This window comes from Haemaphysalis longicornis, unplaced genomic scaffold (assembly GCF_048455015.1).
Source record: "Haemaphysalis longicornis isolate Haplotype H1 unplaced genomic scaffold, Haemaphysalis longicornis Haplotype H1 scaffold_7, whole genome shotgun sequence".
NCBI classification, from domain to species: Eukaryota; Metazoa; Arthropoda; class Arachnida; order Ixodida; family Ixodidae; genus Haemaphysalis; species Haemaphysalis longicornis.
Genome location: NW_027526422.1, coordinates 76,381,366 through 76,401,412, shown reverse-complemented (window position 1 = coordinate 76,401,412; position 20,047 = coordinate 76,381,366). Strand labels below are relative to the sequence as shown.

At 49.1% G+C, this 20,047-nt stretch overlaps 1 pseudogene; it reads right to left on the bottom strand.

The window, feature by feature from the left end:
* Positions 1-20,047, bottom strand: part of LOC144146364 (uncharacterized) — a 45,920-nt pseudogene that overhangs the window by 14,150 nt on the left and 11,723 nt on the right.

Sequence of the window (20,047 nt, the reverse complement as noted above, 5' to 3'; positions counted from 1 at the left end):
TAATTACAAAGATTTTGCCCCAAATGTACCTGCACTTTTTATTGCGCTAAATAACGGGTAGATGTATGGTAAGTGCCAGCGGTTCACGAGTTTCGAATGCTTATGACTGTATAAACCGCCTGTTTTGCGAAGCTTCTGTTAGGGTTATGTCGCTACGCCGTGGGGCTGTGTTTGGTTCCTGGTTCCTCTACAACACCTGATTGTTGCGCCGGGTAGACAGCGTGACAGCGAACGATCTACGACGACAGGGCGGGCACCTAAAGTGCTCTACACTTAAAAGCGCAATGTAAGCATACTTCAAAGTGCCAGGCAATTGTGTGGCGTACCCGAAGTGTAAGTGCATTGTCACACTAACCATTCGTGCGGCTGTTTCAAGACGCGCACGCCATTTCAGACAACCATTTGTACTCTTTATTCTCAAACGGAGGAAATTCGCAAAGTTTGAGCACTATCTCCCTTGTCCTGCATCTTTCTTGTCCTCTCCCCTTACTGGCGCTCACGTGCACCCAGTCCTAGTGCACCCTGATCCACAGGGCTCGGGCCTACAGAGCTACCCTTCCGCTGTTCAACTGTGCTGGAGGCTGTATAAATAAAACAAAGCATTTTTATTTATACGTTTATACGTTTATACCAGGAATAAAACCATTTTTCTCTCTCTCTCTCCTTTTCTCTTCCTGGTAGTCCGTCTCCATATAGGCTTGTCAACAGTGACGCAGTTTCTCCTCCGTTTGCTTAGCACGTGGGGATGGCTTTTGCCTGTCCAGTACTATAATGAAGAGCGTTGTGACATGCCTCATCTAGTTCCCACCACCTATCAGTCACGTCACACCCAGCGCAATCTTTAGTAAGCCAGGCAACTATGCCTGGAGCAGAAGGTCTGACTACTCCGCTAGTCCGGCACCTCGCTGTGCTAACTAAATTCATTTGGCCACCGGGATGTAGGTCGGGAAACAGACTTTTGTAAGTGTCATCATCATCAGCCTATCTACGTCCACTGCAGGGTAACGGCCTCTCCCATAGATCTCCAATTATCCCCGTCCTGTGCTAACTTTCTTCTAACTTTCTTCCGCCCTCTGCCACGCTTGCCTTCTCTAAGGATCCACTCTGTTACCCTTAATGACCTTAATGGGAGTGGGATGGCGTGTAAGTGGTGTGCACAGGGATGTTCGTTTTCCAGCCTGGACCGCCCGAGTCCACGTGAACTTTCAAGCACTGCTGCCGGGAAAATGCTCGACTGCTAGCCGGAAAAAAATCCCGTTAAGACAAAATTTTCCAGACATTGTACTCGGTATATCAAACCTTGGTTCGCCAACGAAGATGTTCTGCCTCACTAAAATTGGTTGTATGTCTCTTGCGAGTCTAGAAGAAAATATGAACGGAATGTTTTGAGCTGAAACGCAAAAAAAAATTATGTACAATGGCTTCCACATATATTCGCGCACGAGAACTCTAAGTTCCTGCTCAGCACTTCTTATCTTTTATGCCTGTGAGGAGTCACACGCAGTTGGGGTAACATTTACAGATCTGTGGTCATGCTAAAATGCGTTTCTCACAGCTACTTTTCAAACGCTTGATGTTGGGGCATACTCTAGGGTAAAGGGTGGTGTCATCGTTCTCCCGTTGCACTCCTTGTACTTTTCATGATTTTTGCTCGTGAGTAGAGGGGTCGTTACGCTTATCGCGTTACTTCTACCCTTTACCACAAGAGAAACAGCGTGGTTTCCGACACAAAAGACTACGTTTCGTTAGCAAATCTTAAATCAGTCCATCTGCGTTGCCACAATGCAAATGAATCGCAGCGTGCAAGAAAATCTAGTCTGTGATCTGACATCACGAAATGCAGAACATCATACCTCTATTGCACAGTTGGTGAGTACACTTTTGATTTTCCCGTTGGAATCTCGGTTTGTGATCCCAAATATCCTGCACTAATACCAAACAATGACGACGCTCGTACAGGCGAAGTTCTAAAATACCCGAGCTTTAAAACCTCCAAAATAAATGCGCTGTAGCCTACGAGCACCAGAGTTTCTGGCGGAGCTCCTGGCGGAGCTCCTACGATAGGAGCTCCGCCAGTTTCGTTCACAAGCTTACGCTGAACCATTTAAGATTTCGTGGCTGAGTCGCGAAATTGCCATACCCGAAGGCGGAGATTCAGAGCGATCGGCCGGCAGAAATGTCATTTAAGCAAAACCGTCAAAAGGTGCAAGAATTCACGCATCTCCACGAAGTGGATCATGACGAGTGGGCGAAGCACTGGGGGTCGTTCTTACCGTAAATCACCCGTGGCATTGCCCACTCGCGCATGTAAATGAGTGACAACGCGTGTGTACAGTATATACAATTCCAATCCATCCAATCCGATAAAATTTAATTCAATCTAATCCAATGAAATCTAAATCCAATTCAATCAAATTTAATGCTCCTCGCGCATGCGCAACGCTGTGTACACGGACGTCAAGGGACAAGCCACGGACAAAGCGAGGTCCTAAGGTTCTTCGCCCCTAAAAAAATTGGCTGACAATTACGGCGCTCCTTACTCCAAATCCGAGGGCAGCCTGAACTGCAATGTCCTCGATTGCACATAGCTGCTGCGAATCAGGAAGTGATCGCTTCATGAGCGTGTTCACGCTTCATTGTGCGCACGGCTGCGGGCGCTATGCTTGTCCGCACGGGGGAGCATGTCTCGCGCTGCTTTCGCCATACTTTCATCCCCGCTTTCCTGCTCGCTACATCTTCGGTGGCTTCTACTTCCTCTCGGTTAGAACGAAGCTGACGCCGAGGAATTAAGCTTAATTAAGAGCCATTTCGTTGACAGCTTCGAGGTGTGCAAGAGCTGGGTGGTATACATACGGCTTCGTTGCGGGGACCGGTGAGGCCTCGAGGTGGTCTGCTCGTTTCCGGCGGGTTCTCTTCTCTTTCTCGGCGTCTGTAGGAGCTTTTAGCGGCATAAACCGTTGGGATCAGCAGACACTCAAGGCTAGATTAGGGCTCGGATGGCGTAGAGGCTGCTAGTTGGTCGCCAACCGTGAACGAATTGAGCGTGGCTCGTCTGCTTCGTCTTTGTCGTTTTGGTTGGTTCTTCCCGCTCACATCTTCCTCGTCTGGGGTGATATCACGCACATGCGCAGACAACAGCGTGAGAAACTAAACCGAAAGCGATTCGGAGCCCTCCATATTTTACACCATATAAAACGTGCAATGAATCAGTGAATCAGCATAAAGGTTGCCGAAAATTATTGAAGCAATTGTTTCGCGAACAGCGGCACCAGGAGTAACTGCACCATCTGCCCACCGGATGGCTTTGCACTGGTCGGAAAAGAAATTGGGTCAAAGAAGCGAACTAGTAAACTTTTCAGAAATACAGTTGGCAATGCATTCCATAACGTACAGAAAATCTGCCAATATCTAGCGGTCATATGCCATATTTTATTGATCTTTCAGAGTATCTAGGCAGGAGGCGAGATTGCGTTCAGTTGTGGGTACAAGCCCCGCATTCATGCGCACCCAGCACCATATACTGCTTCGCTTTGAACCACCTTCAATTTCCTAAAGGAACTACTAAAAGGCCGCTCGTATTGTGCCTCAGTAGCCTAGGGGTAGAATAGTGAGTTGTGGAACGAACACCCCAGTTCGAGTCCCGATATTGCAGTGTTTCTTCAAGCGAAGCTTGTATTGCCTTGTAACGACGGGGGTGGCCGTTGCCGAAACGCCTTGCGGCCAAGCAAATTTTATCCACGTCATCTAATGACAATAGTGATGATGATGCTCCCGAAATTTTTTGCACCTACTTACTGGGAGAATTTGGTCAATGATAAAACGTTGACAGAGTAAGTAAGTAAGTATGTATTGTTGAATAAGGCGGACTTAGCCTTGCATAGCTGCCAGCAATTGCTCCGCCTAATAGTCCCCAATGCCATATCAAAACTCTCAAAGTCATCACACCTCACTTAGTCCTAAAATAACAGACACACAATGTCACCACACCTCACTTAGTCCTGTGGAGTGCAAGAATCCGAGTAGGAGATGAGACACCTGTCTTCGCACAATCCAGTGGTCCCTAGGAAAAATAATGTCCTCCGATGTAACATGGGGCACTCCTAACTTCTGGAGAGCGTTGACAGAGTCCCTGTTGGAGCTTATACATTGTTCCAGCTCACCGTTAGCAGCTGGCGCGGGCGCATGCACGCATACAATTGTCGCCATATATGGCGTCACAATGGAATCCAGTCTGTGCCCTCGCTCGCACCACGCCGCATCTCTGGTGCAGTCGCTCGCTCTGGTCGGGCAGTGCACTTCTACATCGGCATGGGTAGGCCGAGCGTGGTTCGTTCTGGAGAAAAGCGGGCAGCATGAAGTAAGTCAACGTTCTCGATAATCGAAAAAAAAAATGTCTACGGTAACGTGTAAAAAACATTCATGCGCGGTTAAATGTCAGTAAATTCAAAGCGTTTCGTTTTGGTCGATCGATGGTTTTGCGTTTTGATTTTGGTCATTGCCTTTGATTAGAATCCGATCGCTTTAGTTGCTTTCGCTTGGGTTATCACGAGCTTTCGTTCCGGTTTTAGGGATACGTGTGCTACACTGACCGATAGTTACAAATAAAGGTTTAGAGTAGGGCAGGGCCGGATTAAGGGGGGGGGGGGGTGCTAGCCCCGGGCCCCCAGCTGTCAGGGGCCCGGCTCGATCATGTGAAAAGAAAAAAAATCTTGAGTGTGCTCGCTGCCCGCATTAAAAGTTGAAGGTAGGTGCTTCAACCTCACCTTCACACCGAAGCTGACTAACTCGTGACAGGTGGGGAGGAGTGGGGGGCCCCTCACGTTATGGTTGACAACCTTCGAGTCAATTTCAATATAATTTTAGTTATTCCTACTCCTCTTCCTTGTTTTCCCGAGGTTTATGAGAAGACGTCTTGGACCAAAAGTTGTGGGTACACAGCTTGATGGGGCCTAAGAAGCCACATAAAAAAGGTCCCGAGCTCTGCTCCGGTCTTTTTCGGCACAGGTCGTTTCGGTAGTCTTTTCGGTACACGGACATCGAAATACGCGGACGTTTCGGCGCGCACACGTTTCGGTATAAGAAAGGGTCAGGCATGCGAATAATGAAATGATGTCTGAAGAACATTGAAAATTCTTTAAGCCTGAGGGACGTTGTATGTAACTATTGACAACTTAAGCACTGCCCTATGGACTAATACACAGTTTCTGCCACTAATTTCAATGTAGAGCGCTTGACAAGGAAGTTCATTGCGATGACGACCCGTTCAATAAAGCTAGTGGATTAGTTGAATCGCATAAGCGTGATTGATATCGAGTCGACATTTCTCGCTGAATGGTCAGCGTATATATGGTTATTTATTTATTTATAGAGTACCCTGCAGCGCCGAGATGTTATAGCAGGGGAGTGGGTTTCAAAGTATAGATGGCAATAAAGTCACTAGCACAGTCAGTTTTGTCAATATATAATAACTGAAAGGGAGCACACAACAAAATATTTATACAACGACAGCATCTCAATTCACTAAGCACGCGAGTGAACGTCCCAACAATAGACGAAACGATGTCGGCTGCCAATTCATTCCACTGGGATATATTCAAAGGGAAAAAAGAAAACTTTTTATAATTGGCCCTGCACTTTATCTCTCGTATTTTGTGACTGTGATCATGTCTTTGGGATACATAATGGGGTATTTGCAAATATTTTTCCTTGATGATTCCTATTAAATTGTTGTATATACAATACAGGAGTTTTAATCTATGCTTTCTACGTCGCTCCCGGAGAGGTTTTAGGCTTATTGATGATCTCATTTCTGTGACGCTTGTACCCCAAGTGTAATTATTGAGAATGAACCTGGCTCCGCGATTCTGTATTGCTTCAAGTTTTTCTATTAGATACTCTTGATGAGGGTCCCATTTAACTGATCAAAAGTTGTGTAGGCCACTCGCGGGGTCGTTCGGCTTCAGCCCGCGCCTCTGTGATGTAGCCTGTGCAGGCTGTCTGAGCAACAAGCGTTGCGGAAGCTACATGTCCCCTCGACTCCATTCGTAGCGTAACTCTCAAGGCGCCACTCCGTGTGGACGCAGAGGCCGCCGTGCCCGCCCGACCCTAGCGGCTCCCTTCCATAGGTCGGCGTACTCACTCGTGAGTACACTCATTTGTACTCATTTGTACTCAAACTCACGAGTGAGTACGATGATGAGTGAGTACACACCCAGAAAAAAAAAGTGAGTATGATGACGAGTGAGTACAGGGGTAAGTCAACTACTCGTGAGTACAGTACTCATGAGTACACTACTCATGAGTATGAGTACTCATGAGTACAGCATTCATGAGTATGAGTACTCACGAGTTTGAGTACTAATGAGTATGAGTACTCATGAGTACGCAGGTACTCATGAGTACATAGTACTCATGAGTACATAGTACTCATGAGTACTCATGAGTACACAGTACTCATGAGTACACAGTATTCGTGAATACACAGTACTCGTGAGTACATAGTACTCATGAGTACACAGTACTCATGAGTACAATACTCATGAATACTGGTTTTGCGACCGCTTGCACTCTTGATTATGTGCACTCGTGAGTACAGTACTGCAAGCAAGTTTTATCACGAGCTCGAGTTTGGACGCGCGTGTACGAGTCGCAAACATTAGCAGTGCCGCTGTGCAGCTTAACTGTCAAGGATGTCAAAATTAGACAACGAAAACTGCACCTCCCCCCTTTCCCGGTCCATGTTTGGGGCTGTAAGCGTTTCGCGGCGGTCGCTTGCAAAGGGGTCACGGTGAAGAGGGAAAAACGAGGGGGTGAGGGCCCGGCGGGAAACGCGGCCGCAGTTGCTCTTCTACGGCACTTGTTGACTGCCGCAGTTATTTTTGTTGACGCGGCCTGTGAACGCAAGGCGGCTTCATTGCGCGTGCTCCCTTCCAGTTGTTTTAGGGGAGAGGTGGTGGAGGCTGCTAACAATGGACGCATTAGGCGTACTGAAATCCCTCTTTTTCGGTTTTCAGAAGTTTCCGTAGACGCATGTCGCGCTGTGTAGTCGTTTTGTGAACCGAACCGCTCATTTCAACAGTCGCAGTTAGTTTACGTAACTCGCGTCAAACCGACTACGTGGTTTGTAACGTTTGTCTCACCGAAATTGTCCGCACCATTTCGCTGTGTGTATTGAAGCGACAATTTGGCTGATGTACGTGCGCTCATATGGTTTTATTAGGTTCCCGTTTTGAAACATTTTGCTCAGGTTCGCTAGTAATATGGTCTCGTGTAGTGCCATTTACAAGTGAGCATACAGCCCCACCGTGCAACCGCGGCGCTGGAATTTGCCCCAGCAATGGAAATAAAATATCCGGGTACACCTAAGTACGTTTGTGAGTTGTGAATCGGACATCATAATATCCAGTTGAACGCGTGAGACGCCTTGTTTAGCCTCACATATTTTGTCGCAGAGCTCTGGCATCTTGCCGCTGGAGGAGCGTTTTGCTTTCGAATGGCTTTACTTTCGAGTGGCAACCCCATTCGCCGCTTCTCGTTTATGCCACCGTGTAATGACGACGCTGACGATGATGATGAATTTCGGTGGTTGTTATTCGCCTACCCTTCACTACTGTTTACAGGCGGGCGCACACCCCTCGCTAGCAGCTACTGTCGAGTTTAAGCTCGCACTGTGGGAGGCCTCGTGAAGGAATCGTTTTGAAGTGATGAACGCCAACGCCAGACGCTGGGACATCTCGTAAAACATGTGGATTGCACATAACGACGCCACCACTTTTTTTGATCGATCGCTGCCAGCTTCATCCGCACTGCTCGAGATAAGAGCTGCAGATTTCCACGGTGCAACCAACCAACCAACACGGCAATACAGTGACGTCAGTGCAAGCTATCACGCCTCCAAAAAACGCGTCTGCAAACTTTGTTCTCGAGTGCACGAAGCACGGCAGCGCAGTTCGACACTGCTGGAACGGCTGCCAAGCACCGGCAGCAACTGGGTGCCCTGCGGCCCTCGACTGCGAGCGATACCCCCTCCACGCCCCCCCTCCCCCCCCCCCCCCGAACACACACGCACACTGTTTGGACTGGGCCATTCCTGCTCAGTCACCACTGTTGCGACGTTGCCCTGCTCAGTCCGTCATCGACGCGGCGCAGAGCAGAGCGATGAAGTTGTCGAGCCGACAGCGATTTTAAGCTGCATTTATATACACTATATACAAAGGTAGCAAGAGTGTTACATGGCTCGCACAAAGGCGATAGCACTTCTCAACTCAGTGCCTCCAATGAAATGCCCCTGCACAGCCGCTGCTTCAGGGCTGGTTTTATCCCCCGGGGTTCCGCCGCAGCCGCGTGCAGTTCGAGTCTTTCCAATCAGGACTATCACTTGCCGCAGTTTGAAAGCGAAGGGATTGCGTCAGCCGAGCCACGACAAGAAAGGGAAGGCTACTCAGCGGCGCCGTCTCCAGGGTCTACTTGCTGCATGTCTTTTTCGGGCCGGTCGTCCCAGGCATGATTTGGTGCGGCCGTCTCGATGGGAAAAGGAGAGTAGACTCGGCGGCGCTGTGTGCCGCCAAGTCGCGGCACGTCTGCCGCGAGCTGTTTGACCGAGGCGCGAATCGGGCCCACCGTCGTCGTGTCGCCAGGTGCAGCAAATTTGTGTCGGGCGCTCTGGTTAACCGCACACACACGCACACAAAAATAAGTGATTAAGGTCAGACCCGTGGGGGTTTTGACCGTGCTGTTAACGGAAATAGACACAACGACGCGTAGCGCCCCTGTCCTGTCCCTTTCTCGCGGGGGGACTTCCCTCTTTGGCTTTTCGCGCGGTAGCCGGTTTTCGTCTTTCTGTTTATCTGTTACATTGCGGGCTGGCGGCGCTTGCGAGGGGTACGGTTGCGCAATGTTCGCTGAATGCGGAACAGTGGCGGCAGCGTCTCTTTCCAGCTGGTTTTAAAGACGATAGCCTTTCTTTGGCCACTTGAGCGGGACAATGTTGGCCTGTCAGTCTGTCTGTCTGTGTCTGTCATAAAGATAATTTATTATTGCAACTTAATATCACGCCCCGCTGTATACATGGGAGCTACTGGGGTCACCGTTAAGTAGCTTTATGTACATAATGTGCCCTCTCTACAACTGGCCAACTGCCCCGCGATTCAGCCGCTCGGCCAAAAGTTAAAAGAATCCTTAATCGAGGGCTTCATATTGGCAAAATATTCCCTCGCTACTAAAGCTGGTACCATGCTTCCTATTTATCAGCTTTGTTCAACAAAAATAAAACAGGGATATTTGAACCCAGACATAAATACGAAAGTGATATGAAAGTGAAAGTCTCAGGCTACAACCCCGCGCGCTTCGAAGACACATGGAGTCTCGGGAGTTCTTATTTACAGACATGAATTATACACGGAACCGTAGCCATACAAGCTTGGCTAACAGCCGTGCGCTTTCTGACGCTACGGGCGTCGACAGTGCATTATTTATATGTACAATGGAGCACACAACGACTAAACGTTGCCGCGCTTTCGAGCTATTACGGGAACTGTACGTCATGAAACTAAGAAAAAAAAATAAACACCAGAGCACGGAGTCAGAAATGCATCTGAAGGGCGATTTTTTTTCCCTCTTCGCTGAGCCGCCTCGTTGGCGCGCCGGCACCGGGAGCGCAAGCGTGAAAGTACAAAGAAAGAGTGTGCAACCGGTGGCACAAGGCGGCGAAAAATCCGCTTTTTTGTTTGTTTGTTTTGCTGACCTCGGTTAACCCACGCCATCGACCAATGAGAGGCATCCCATTGCCTGTTGCCCTGAGCTCCTTTCCTGGCACCGTGATAGCATCCCTGGAAAGAAAGAAAGAAGCGACGCGCCACCCTGACGCCTTTCCCTGCGTCCCGAACACACGACGGACCCAGTCCGCCGTCCAATCGGTCACGTGATGAGACGTCACGGTCCGCCGCGGTCCGATCCAAAGCAGAGCGCATCCACACGGCGGGCCGGCTGAGCGGTCTGCGAATGGCCGACCGTCTGAACTCACAAGCCAGAAGGGTGAACACAGGCGCCGTTTGGCCGCGACAACATGTTGTAAAGCACGAGCCTGCACGAAACCTTTCATCCCCACAATAACGGCCACCCGCATGCAAGCCGGGCGGGCGTGCTCACGCAGCCGCCGCCGTCGTTCGCATGAAGGCGACACGACGAGCGGCGACGGCGGGGCGATCCGGGCTGCATACGGCTCGTCACCGCTCGCTGCAACCGAACTCTTCCCTAAATTGAGGTCCACATGCGTGAAACAAAGTGATAATCATAGCTAACATCGCACTAGTAAGAGTCAGGACTCAAGAAAAAGCGCGAATGAAGTATGCGTCGCGATTGTAAGCCTAGCCCGTTGCTTATCCAACCGCGGGTGATTGACAGGCTCCTTCGAGCGCTTCGAAACAGCCGCGCTGCCCGCGCTATTCTCTATTGGCGCAACTGGATGCGGCTCCGCCCACGCGACGCGGCCGCTGTTATGATGTCGTGGTCCGCCGTCGAGACTGCGGGCCGAAAAGCCTCGGCGAATATTTGGACCGCGAAGGCCGCGGTCCTGCGTGGTCCAACGGCGGCGCGCGAACTGGTGACGTCTTATCACGGGATGCGCGGACCGCGGTCCAAATAATCGTTTTGGTCCGCCGTGTGGATCGGCGAACACGCAAGCGTTAGCCAAGACGTAAACACATCAGGGAGGGAGTACTTGTGGCGGTTGCGCCGTGAAACTTGCAACTTCGCGCTGAGTAGCGCGAGGTATTGCAGTGTCGTCCGTTCCTCTTTCGCCCGTTCCTCTTTCGTGCTGTCCCGGCGCCGGTCCACGCAGCCAACGACATCGCATCCGGATTTTTAGATATGGCCCCGACAAGCGAGCAAGACGCACGGCGCCCGAAATGCACCATACGTGCCGAACGACCGCACACCAATTATAGGGGAGTGTCCTAGATAAAACGAGGCGCACAGCGCACGAAACGCACCAGAGGTGACGAACGACATCCAACTTGAACCAGTCGAGCTGACCACGGCGAACGAAATGCACAGCGCATGGAACGCCACCAAGCCAGCACACACAGAAGAAACTGCTATTCGCGACATCCTCCGCTCGCGCTGCTGCTATCCCGACTTGGCCAGCGAATGTTACAACCTCAGAAATCACGTGGCCACAAGCAACAAAAGACCCAGCGCACGCGGTTCAACCCTACCGGAACGTACGAGCTCTCCGACACCCGCTGCTTGAGCCCGAGTCCAGCGGACGAACGACATCACACTCGTGCAGGTAGGTCCGTCGACGAGCAACGACACGGCCAGCGCATGCGGCATGTCCGAGCCAGAACGAACAAGATCCCCGGCATCCGCGCTCCGACCGAGACTCACACGATAAACACTATTTCGTACAAGAGGACGCAACCGCGAGCAAGCGGACTCGGGACGAACGGAGCCTGCTTGTATGGGAGAGATAGCGATTATAGCATTCTCGAAACAACGGGCAAAAGACGAGGGCTTGAGCGACGACACGGACACAACAAAAACGACAACGAATGAACCCGATCCAGACGAAGGCATCGAATGCCCTAACAATGAAGTCACGCTTGCGACGCCAAGGAATGTGGGACCGAACGGACGGCACGAACTACCCCCGCTTCCCCACCACAATGGTTTCACTTCCGAAACAACCACGGCAACTGCGAGCACGGAGCCGCAATGACTTTGACCGATCAGCCATGCCACCCTACGAAAACGCCCCGCTACCGCACACTAAACGAAAAGCCAATCGGCTCCCGCATCATACGCAACGCACACGTCAATTCAAGCAACGTCCTCAACACGCCGAACTATGCCATCCCTACACAGCGCAGCTCGCCACCGGACGTCTACGCCCCCACATGCATCAAGCACGCGACGAGTTACACGAACACAATCGCCGACGGAAGCGGCGCGACTAACGCAACGCCGTAAACACTGTCAAGTTCAGGTTTGACGAAGTGAATCCCATGGCACACACACAATAAAAGAAAGCAGATTTGAAATTCACCGAAGCTCAATGAGACGAACACCCTCCTAATGAAGTTTCTAGTATCCGGAACAACAAAAAACAAACGCCAGCATCGAGCATCTGTGAATAAGCGGACAGTGATCTCGATACGAACGGACGTTAATCTACAGAAACGCTTCATTGTGCCTGCGGGAAGGCACAATTCTGATTTGGAGCACGATTAGGAGAGTATCAGCGCGCCTGGAAACGAAAACGGACGACAAAAGCTGCCACCCGAAGACACGCAGAAAACAGCAGTTTACGGCCACGGCCGCACCGACAAGCCCCGAGCTCCCCTGAGCCCGATCCTGTGTTTTTCTAATCAATTAAACATTTTATTTTTTTCTATTTAGTCTTTCATTCGAGATACGACCTAGCTAACAGTGCAGATAAGTTGATTATTCGCGAGTAATACAAATTAAGTACTCATGAGTACAGATTGAGTACTATGAGTGCATAATGAGTAGTACTCATGATTGCAGAATGAGTAGTACTCGTGATTGCAGAATGAGTAGTACTCATGATTGCAGAATGAGTAGTACTCATGATTGCAGAATGAGTAGTACTCATGATTGCAGAATGAGTAGTACTCATGAGTACAGATTGAGTACTCATGAGTACTGGGTGAGTACTCATGAGTACAGATTGAGTACGAATACTCGTGAGGACAAATGAGTTTGAGTACAAGTGAGTATGATTACAAATGAGTATTTGATGAGTGAGTACGAGTGATTTTGTGAACAGACCAGCTTTTTGAGTCTGAGTTTGATTGAGTACAGCGTGAATGAAAAAAATTGTGATTGAGTTTGAGTGAGTTCTTTCTGTTTTGCCGACCTATGCTCCCTTCAAGCTGGGGAATCAGCAGGCCTGGGCGGTGTGAAGAGCTCAGGCGTGGACGCCAAACAAAGCAACAATGTCTGTTTTCTTTCGGGATGACGAAAGCTGCGTCTACTTAAAACGCATACTGCGTGCGGCCCCTTCAATGCCGCCTTGAAAACGCACCTCCGCCGCGACTCGGGGACGGTAAGCTGTTTGTCCTTGTGGGCGCTTTTCGCTTTGGAATGAGCCGGCGGACGGCGCGGACCAAACAAGGAGGTTCTATACAACTTCCTTGGGACCAAAGGGCGGCCCGCAGATCTGGTCCCGCTTGGGCGCGGCGGCAAGAGGAGAGGAACCCCCGAAGGAGCGCGGGGAAACAGTGGACGTGGCAGACAAGTTACAGACTCGAAAACGAGAGGTCCACCGATACTCGCCTCCGTCGTAGACCCTGAATCTAGACGAGAAGCTTTACCGCGTTTCCACGTCCAGTTGCGTGCGAACAACGACCCGACCTATCGACAACGAACTAGTACTGACTTCTGGAACTGTTGCTCGGCACCGACCGGAGCAGCAGCGCGGGGGTGAGCAGAGACATTTTATTCCTATCAAACTGTTGTCTGATTCCATCTCTCCTGCTCACCTGTCGCTCTCCAACTCAAAGGGGACCCGTTAATGTGTAACGGCTTGCCGACTAGAAGACCATCACAGCTGCGCAAATTGCCGACTAGAAGACCATCACAGCTGCGCAACAGGAGTTCATCGTCGCTGAAAGTTCGACGGCCATGCGCAATCCAACGAAGCGGACCGCTCCCCAGCCCAAAAAGCGACATTTCCCCGCTTATCGTCTTTGTGCTAATCGTGCTGCGACAGGAAGGTTGCGTTGCGCGACATGTCTGAGACCCTCCCTCCCCCTCAACCTCCTTCAAATGCGGCGCGTGTTCTAACCGCCGCGTGCTTTCTCGTCTGCGCGGGTAACCTACAGGATTTTGGCCCGTAAGCCGTGGTGGCTAATTGTTTGGCAGATGTCTGTGAGTGACAGCTGCCTGCGCGGACTTTGAGCCCTCCCATATATGCAGGTGGAGAACTTTTAAATAATACTAAACCCTTACAGGCTTAATTAAATATGCTTCTTGTAAGAAAATACTCTTGTGTACCATGTCGTGTGCAGGCCAACACGGCGCTTCGATTAATTGTGAATCTGTGATGGACCGGAAATCAAAACATAGTAACTTTTACGCCTGATAAAATCCGTTATATAATACTAGACATCAAGCCAAAAAATTGGTTTCCGGAAATCGTAAAATTATGTATAATTTATCACTGATCAGAGAGCATAACATGGGGTTGGAAAATTTTCGCATAGTAAAGCGGAATCATTATCATCATCATTGGGGCCCCAAGGACGCAGTAGCCCAGGGCCCCAAAGTTTCCTAATCCGGCACTGGAGTAGGATTGTCCTCTGTCTCCATTGCTGTTCATGCTGTACATGGCAAAACTAGAAAAAAAAACCTGAAGACAATAAAATAGCTTTTAATCTATGTTGTAGCCGCAGAAGAACAGGAAGTGGAACAACCTACCAGGTGACATAGTACTACTAGCAGATAGCGAACAGTGTCTGCAACCGCTCACAGATATGTGCGGGGAAGAAGCCACTGAACGGAGGTTATTTGTTTAGCACAGCAAACTCGGCAGTTTTGGTTTGTACTGACGACGCTGGTAACGAATCGGTATTTTTTCAACAAGCAACAATACCGCAAGTAACGAAATACAAGTATCTGGGCATACGGATAAACGAAAGCCAGGTATATCTAAAAGCGCATGAGGAGCATTAAAGAATTAAAGAAAAAAGAAACGCCTCTATTATAAAGCACGGGACACTATGAGAATACAACAATTAAGTAGGGAGCTCTAGAGGAATCTGGGAAGGTGTAATGGTACCGGCACTCGCCTTTTCAAGCGCAGTAGTGTGTGATTCAAAGCTTCAATCATGGCTAGAAGTAAATCAGAGGGCGGTAGGTCGATTGGCATTAGGAGCCCACAGTAAAACAACGAATGAGGCAGTGCAGGGAGATATGGGATGGGCCTTTTTTGAAGTGAGATAAGCGCAGACCAAATTATGTTTCAAGAACTATTTAGAAATATTGACGACCAGGAATGGCCAGAGTGTTACTGTATCTTCACATGAAAAGCGCAGACGCATTGGAAAAAAGAAGCAGAACGCTTAGGAAAAAGTAAATGAAACATGGAGGCGGAGTTGAAACGATCAAGGCAAGAAAAAACAACATAGAAAAAGCAGAGCTGACGAACTTAGAAAAAGGATGGACGCAGAAAAGTTATTTGATATCAGCAGAATCGGGAAGCGGGAAATCACAAGGAAAAAGTTATATGATAATGCCAAATGGATTCAATTGCCTTGTGAAGCCCGGGCGGGTTGCTTGCAAACAAAAACGCTTAACCGCGACCAAATATGGGAAGACGTGTATCCGGCCATCCCTGAGGGAGGGAGACATCCAGCTTCCGAAAGACCTTGGTTTCAAGGTTAACTGAAAAGTGAATTGGAAAGGAGCAGAGTTTAATAAGGGGAGGTTAGAATATTGGTTAGAAGAAAGCTGAAAAGAAGCTGGGGAAACATCCGAATAAAGAGGTCGGCGTGGCTCAAAAATGCCACAGTGTTCTTTCTATGGCTAGGTGTTTTAGCTAGGTGTTTTAAACTAAGGTAGGTGTAACGTACAGTGGCGTTACGACTAAGATCGCTGTGAAACGTTGCGCACTCACCGCCAATCACCCGCTCCTGCGAAGGAAGAAGGGTACCCCGCCATTTGTACGTACAGGGCATTTTTTTCTGCCTCCTAATTTTTTTGCGGAAGTAGTAGTCTCGGTGGGTTAGATAGCTCATGGCTGTGTGGTTAGTGGTGTTAAGATTCGGTTAGTGAAGCTAAGATTCAGAGAACATTTCAGAGCAGCGGCATGAGATGGAGGTGGCGCTACGCATCTTGCATGAACAGCGACAATACTGACACCGAGCAGACATGTTGTAACATTGATAAATGTTTCCTTTTCCTCTTGGGATTTCTATTGCACATATATAGATGCCCGGAGTGCGGCGAACCAGGGAGGCAACCATGGAAAGAAGACAGTGGGAACTTTTTGCTCGTTTTGGTTTTGTCCAGATTCCGCCACGTGAAACAGGCGGCTACCGGTTGCAAGGGGTAAAATCGCAACAGTCATCGGCGGAAACGACGACGCATCGCCCGCACACACCTGAACATGTCTCTAATTTTCACGCGGGCGGCTAGTAGCGGCTACCGTAATTCTTACCAATCGTGGATCGCATCGGGCCGTTTCGTCAAACATGGTCTCACGCTTAAGGCATCCCTGCATATTGATATTGAGCTGGGGCGGACGAATCAGGGTGAATTTTATTGTGTTCAGAACGGTTATTTAAGAAATACGGCCACGCCCAGTGACTTGTTTAGTCGCATCTCCAGACCATGCCGACGGAAAGCCGGCTTCCGTTTTCTTGATGGCCGCACTGCTCCCGTCGACCGTCAAGGCGGCGCTTGTAAGGCCAGAAACTAAATAATGATTACATTAAGAACACTCTGGGACTGGCTCGTGGTCAGTACTTCAGTGTCCAGAGACGTTCTAGAACGATTGGCGTGGGTATTCGAATGAAAAGACGCTGTTTGTCTCCTCGGACGTCGCAGGCGACACGCCGAGGACGTCGCATCCGAAGAGCTGTTCAATCGAATGGCCTCCGCATTGACACGAGGGGCTGGCGCTTGTCTTCTTTGAGCTTGCTGTTTTCGAGACGACCAAGTGACACAGCAGCCACTGCGCCTGCATCGAAGTAAACAAAATTGTGGCCGCTACCATCAGCATGCGTCATGGAATGATATTGCTCTTCCCTATATTAGCACTGTAGCTTTTGCTAAAAAAATCGTCCGCCGCGAGCACGGTGTAAGAATATTTTTACACCATGGCTGCGAGTCTTTGGTGCACCACCCCGATGTGTTACTACAAAAGCACCTGCTACAACACTTTACGGAAGTCTATGGGGAAAAGTGGGCCTTATGCCTTCATACAGACATTCGTTCACATGAGACGGGTCCCCTTGCTTTTTACCGTTGTTGCGAAGAAGGTTAATATTAGAGAACAGACACTGTTCCAGTGGTCATGTCTCGGATTGTCAGGACTGTCGCCAAAATGGACACCTGTTTATCGGCACTCCGAAACAGCAACGCTGCACGTATTAAATCCAAAGTAGAATACAGAATCACGTGTGCTTGGCTATGACAACAGCACCCGCTCGTTCTGCTCCGCAAGAACTTCGGCGAAGATAGGCGACAAGCGCATCATACCTACAGCTCCATAATTAAGCGTCATGACACGGTCTTTGATTTTTCCGCCTCCCTTTTCCCCTCACCGTTCAACATCACTTTCTTCCCCCTCCACTACGTCTTTTTGCATATGCAGCACGGCTACTCTCGCAGTTCAAAAATGCGCTATAAAAACCTTCATTAGGGAATGAACTGAAGCAATGAATTAGTGCAAGACCAAGGCATGCACACGTGCATGGTAAGAGTTCAGAAAACGGAACAATTATTGACGCAAAAGCGAAAAGCGCGCCATGGTATAGGGCTCCGGGTAAATTTTGACCCCCTGGGGATTTAATGTGCGCCGAAATCTCTAACACACGGGCGTTTTACCTTTTCGCCTCCATCAGAAAGCGGCAGCTGCGGTCGGGAATCGAACCCGCGACCTAATGCTCAGCTGCACAACGCCATAGCCACTGAACCATAGGTAAAGTAAGTGATTTATTGAAATAGAAAGTCGAAAAGGAGTGGACAGGGGATATTTTGAATTCATTTGGGAGTTCACCAGCATACAACCCAGTCCGGGGGAAGGGGAGAGGGGGAATGAAAGGGGACAGGTGAGAACAAATAGGGACAGAGAAAAAGGGAGATAAAGAAAGAGAAGGACGGCGTAAGGCTGGCTAGCAGGCATTGGGCTACAGCCGTTTGATGAGGTCGGTCTCCTCGAGGAAGGTCAGAGGAAGGCTAGAAACTTACTCCACCTAAGGAATTTCACCTGAAACCAGGTCGATTTCATTTCATTTATTTTACCCTCAAGGCCAGAGGCTTTACAGAGGGCAGTGGGTTACAAACACAAAAGAACAGATCATACAATGCAACAAAAAGGTAGTGTATAACAGTTCTATGTGGTGCTTAAAGTAACAATGTTAGCGAACGTTATGCGAAACAAACTGTTGATGGTTTTCAATGGCGGCGATTGGTCCGGGAAGGTGGTTCCAGTCATATGCTGTACGAGGAATGAAAGACTGAGAACAAGATTTTGTGCGACAGGACACGATTGCAACTTTACGACGGTGATCAATGCGGGCAGAAACATATGAAGGCGCAGAAACCAAGATGGAACGCGAGTAGGGATTGTGATAGTATATTCTATGAAATAAACAAAGACGAAAATACTGACGACGATGGGCGAGCTGAGACAAATGCAAGGTATTTTTCTTGGATGTTACACTGGATGCTCTACCGTAATTGCCTGTAATAAATCGCGCAGCGTTGTTTTGAACGAGCTCGAGAGATTTCATTAAAATTTCAGTGCCATGATTGGTGCAACGTATTAATGCAGCGTATTAACACCAAGTTGCATTTATTCTTTGGTCTTAGTGGATCATTTCCCCTGAGTGTAGCAGTTCTGGCTCCCCGCTTATTTGCTTTGAGGTTAACGGATTTCAACCTAAGCTGTAGGGTCTCCTTCAGAAACTCCGCCCTCACTACCACAAAAGAGATCAGAATTTTTGAAAGCAGCCCTGTTATGCACGAAAGTTCGCTTCTTCACAGTGCTTTTTCGTAGGCTACATGGATTTATTGTTAGTAGTGGCACATGAAGCTTTAAACTTCAATTTTACCCTTAGGACGGCATTGGACGATGACACTTTAATTTTTTTTTCTTTTTTTTAGTGACTGCCGCAAAGTGAAGCATATATTAAGGAAATGGCTCTGAAATGGGGTTCCGCGGAACTCGGGTAGTCCGCGAGCGTCTTTCAGTGGTCTGCGAAGCCCTCCACAAAACTTGCTTTCTTGCCCTGAATTAATTTCTCTGCCACTACAGAACTGTGACTTCGATGTGTGACTTGAACGCTTAGTTTTGTTTCCGCAAAGTGCGTCTTTTAACACCGGCTTTTTTTCCCCAAAGCGGCCGGCTGTGTCAATAAAGCAGGCGCACAAAAGCCAGGATATAAGTGTCTGGGCGCCATTTAGCTGGAAGGAAATTGTTTGATAATATTGTCACGTAGCCAAAAACGACGCAGATGTGTCGAAGAAAACAAGTTTATTGAAGCGAAATTGTTCTACCCCAGCAACTCAAATAGACAGGCGACGAAGCAGCAGTCACCCAAGTGACATGCGAAGGCGAGTGTCGACGAATCGAATGCCACAGCGGCTGCCTTGGGGCTATTTGTCTGTCGGCCGGGAGTTTTCTCGAACCGTCGAATTACACCGAGAACACTATATGAAACAGGATTATTCTAAGGTAGTGATTGCAGGGCGAAAGACAGGCCGACAGGGCGAGACCCGCACGCAGCATCCCAATAGCTGCGTTTACATGAATGCGACAGAATGCAAAAAAGCGCATCACATTTCCTATACACATCACCAGTTATGCGCTGCGCTAGCGTTTACATGTAGCGCGTTATCGCTGGTTCGATGGTGGTTTGGGACATCGAAGGCAAAGCAGCGTTTCTGGCTCTTCCGGTGCTTCCGGCACGGCTGGTTCGCGTCTTTTTTCTGGACTCGCATTCTTTCGCGTCTTACACCGGATTAAGATGTTTTTAAATGCAAGGGCTAGTTGGTTCATACTGATGGCAAAAAACAGCGCAAAGAAGCTGAACGGAAGACGAGAAAGAGACAAACACGGGCGCTGCAAAGCTGCGTGTACAGGCCTTCCTTTTGTAGTCGACATGATTCCTGATGCGGTGCGCTCGCGTTTGCATGCACTCACAAATCCACTTACGCGTCTCAATCCACCCCCGTCTGGCGCATTATTGCGACGTGCTCTCCTAGCGCATCAGGCGCGTTTAAAGGAGCCATGAAGAGAAAACACAAGTTTGGTTCATTCAAAAGATTGCCTCGTTAGAATCATACTGACACCACTTTT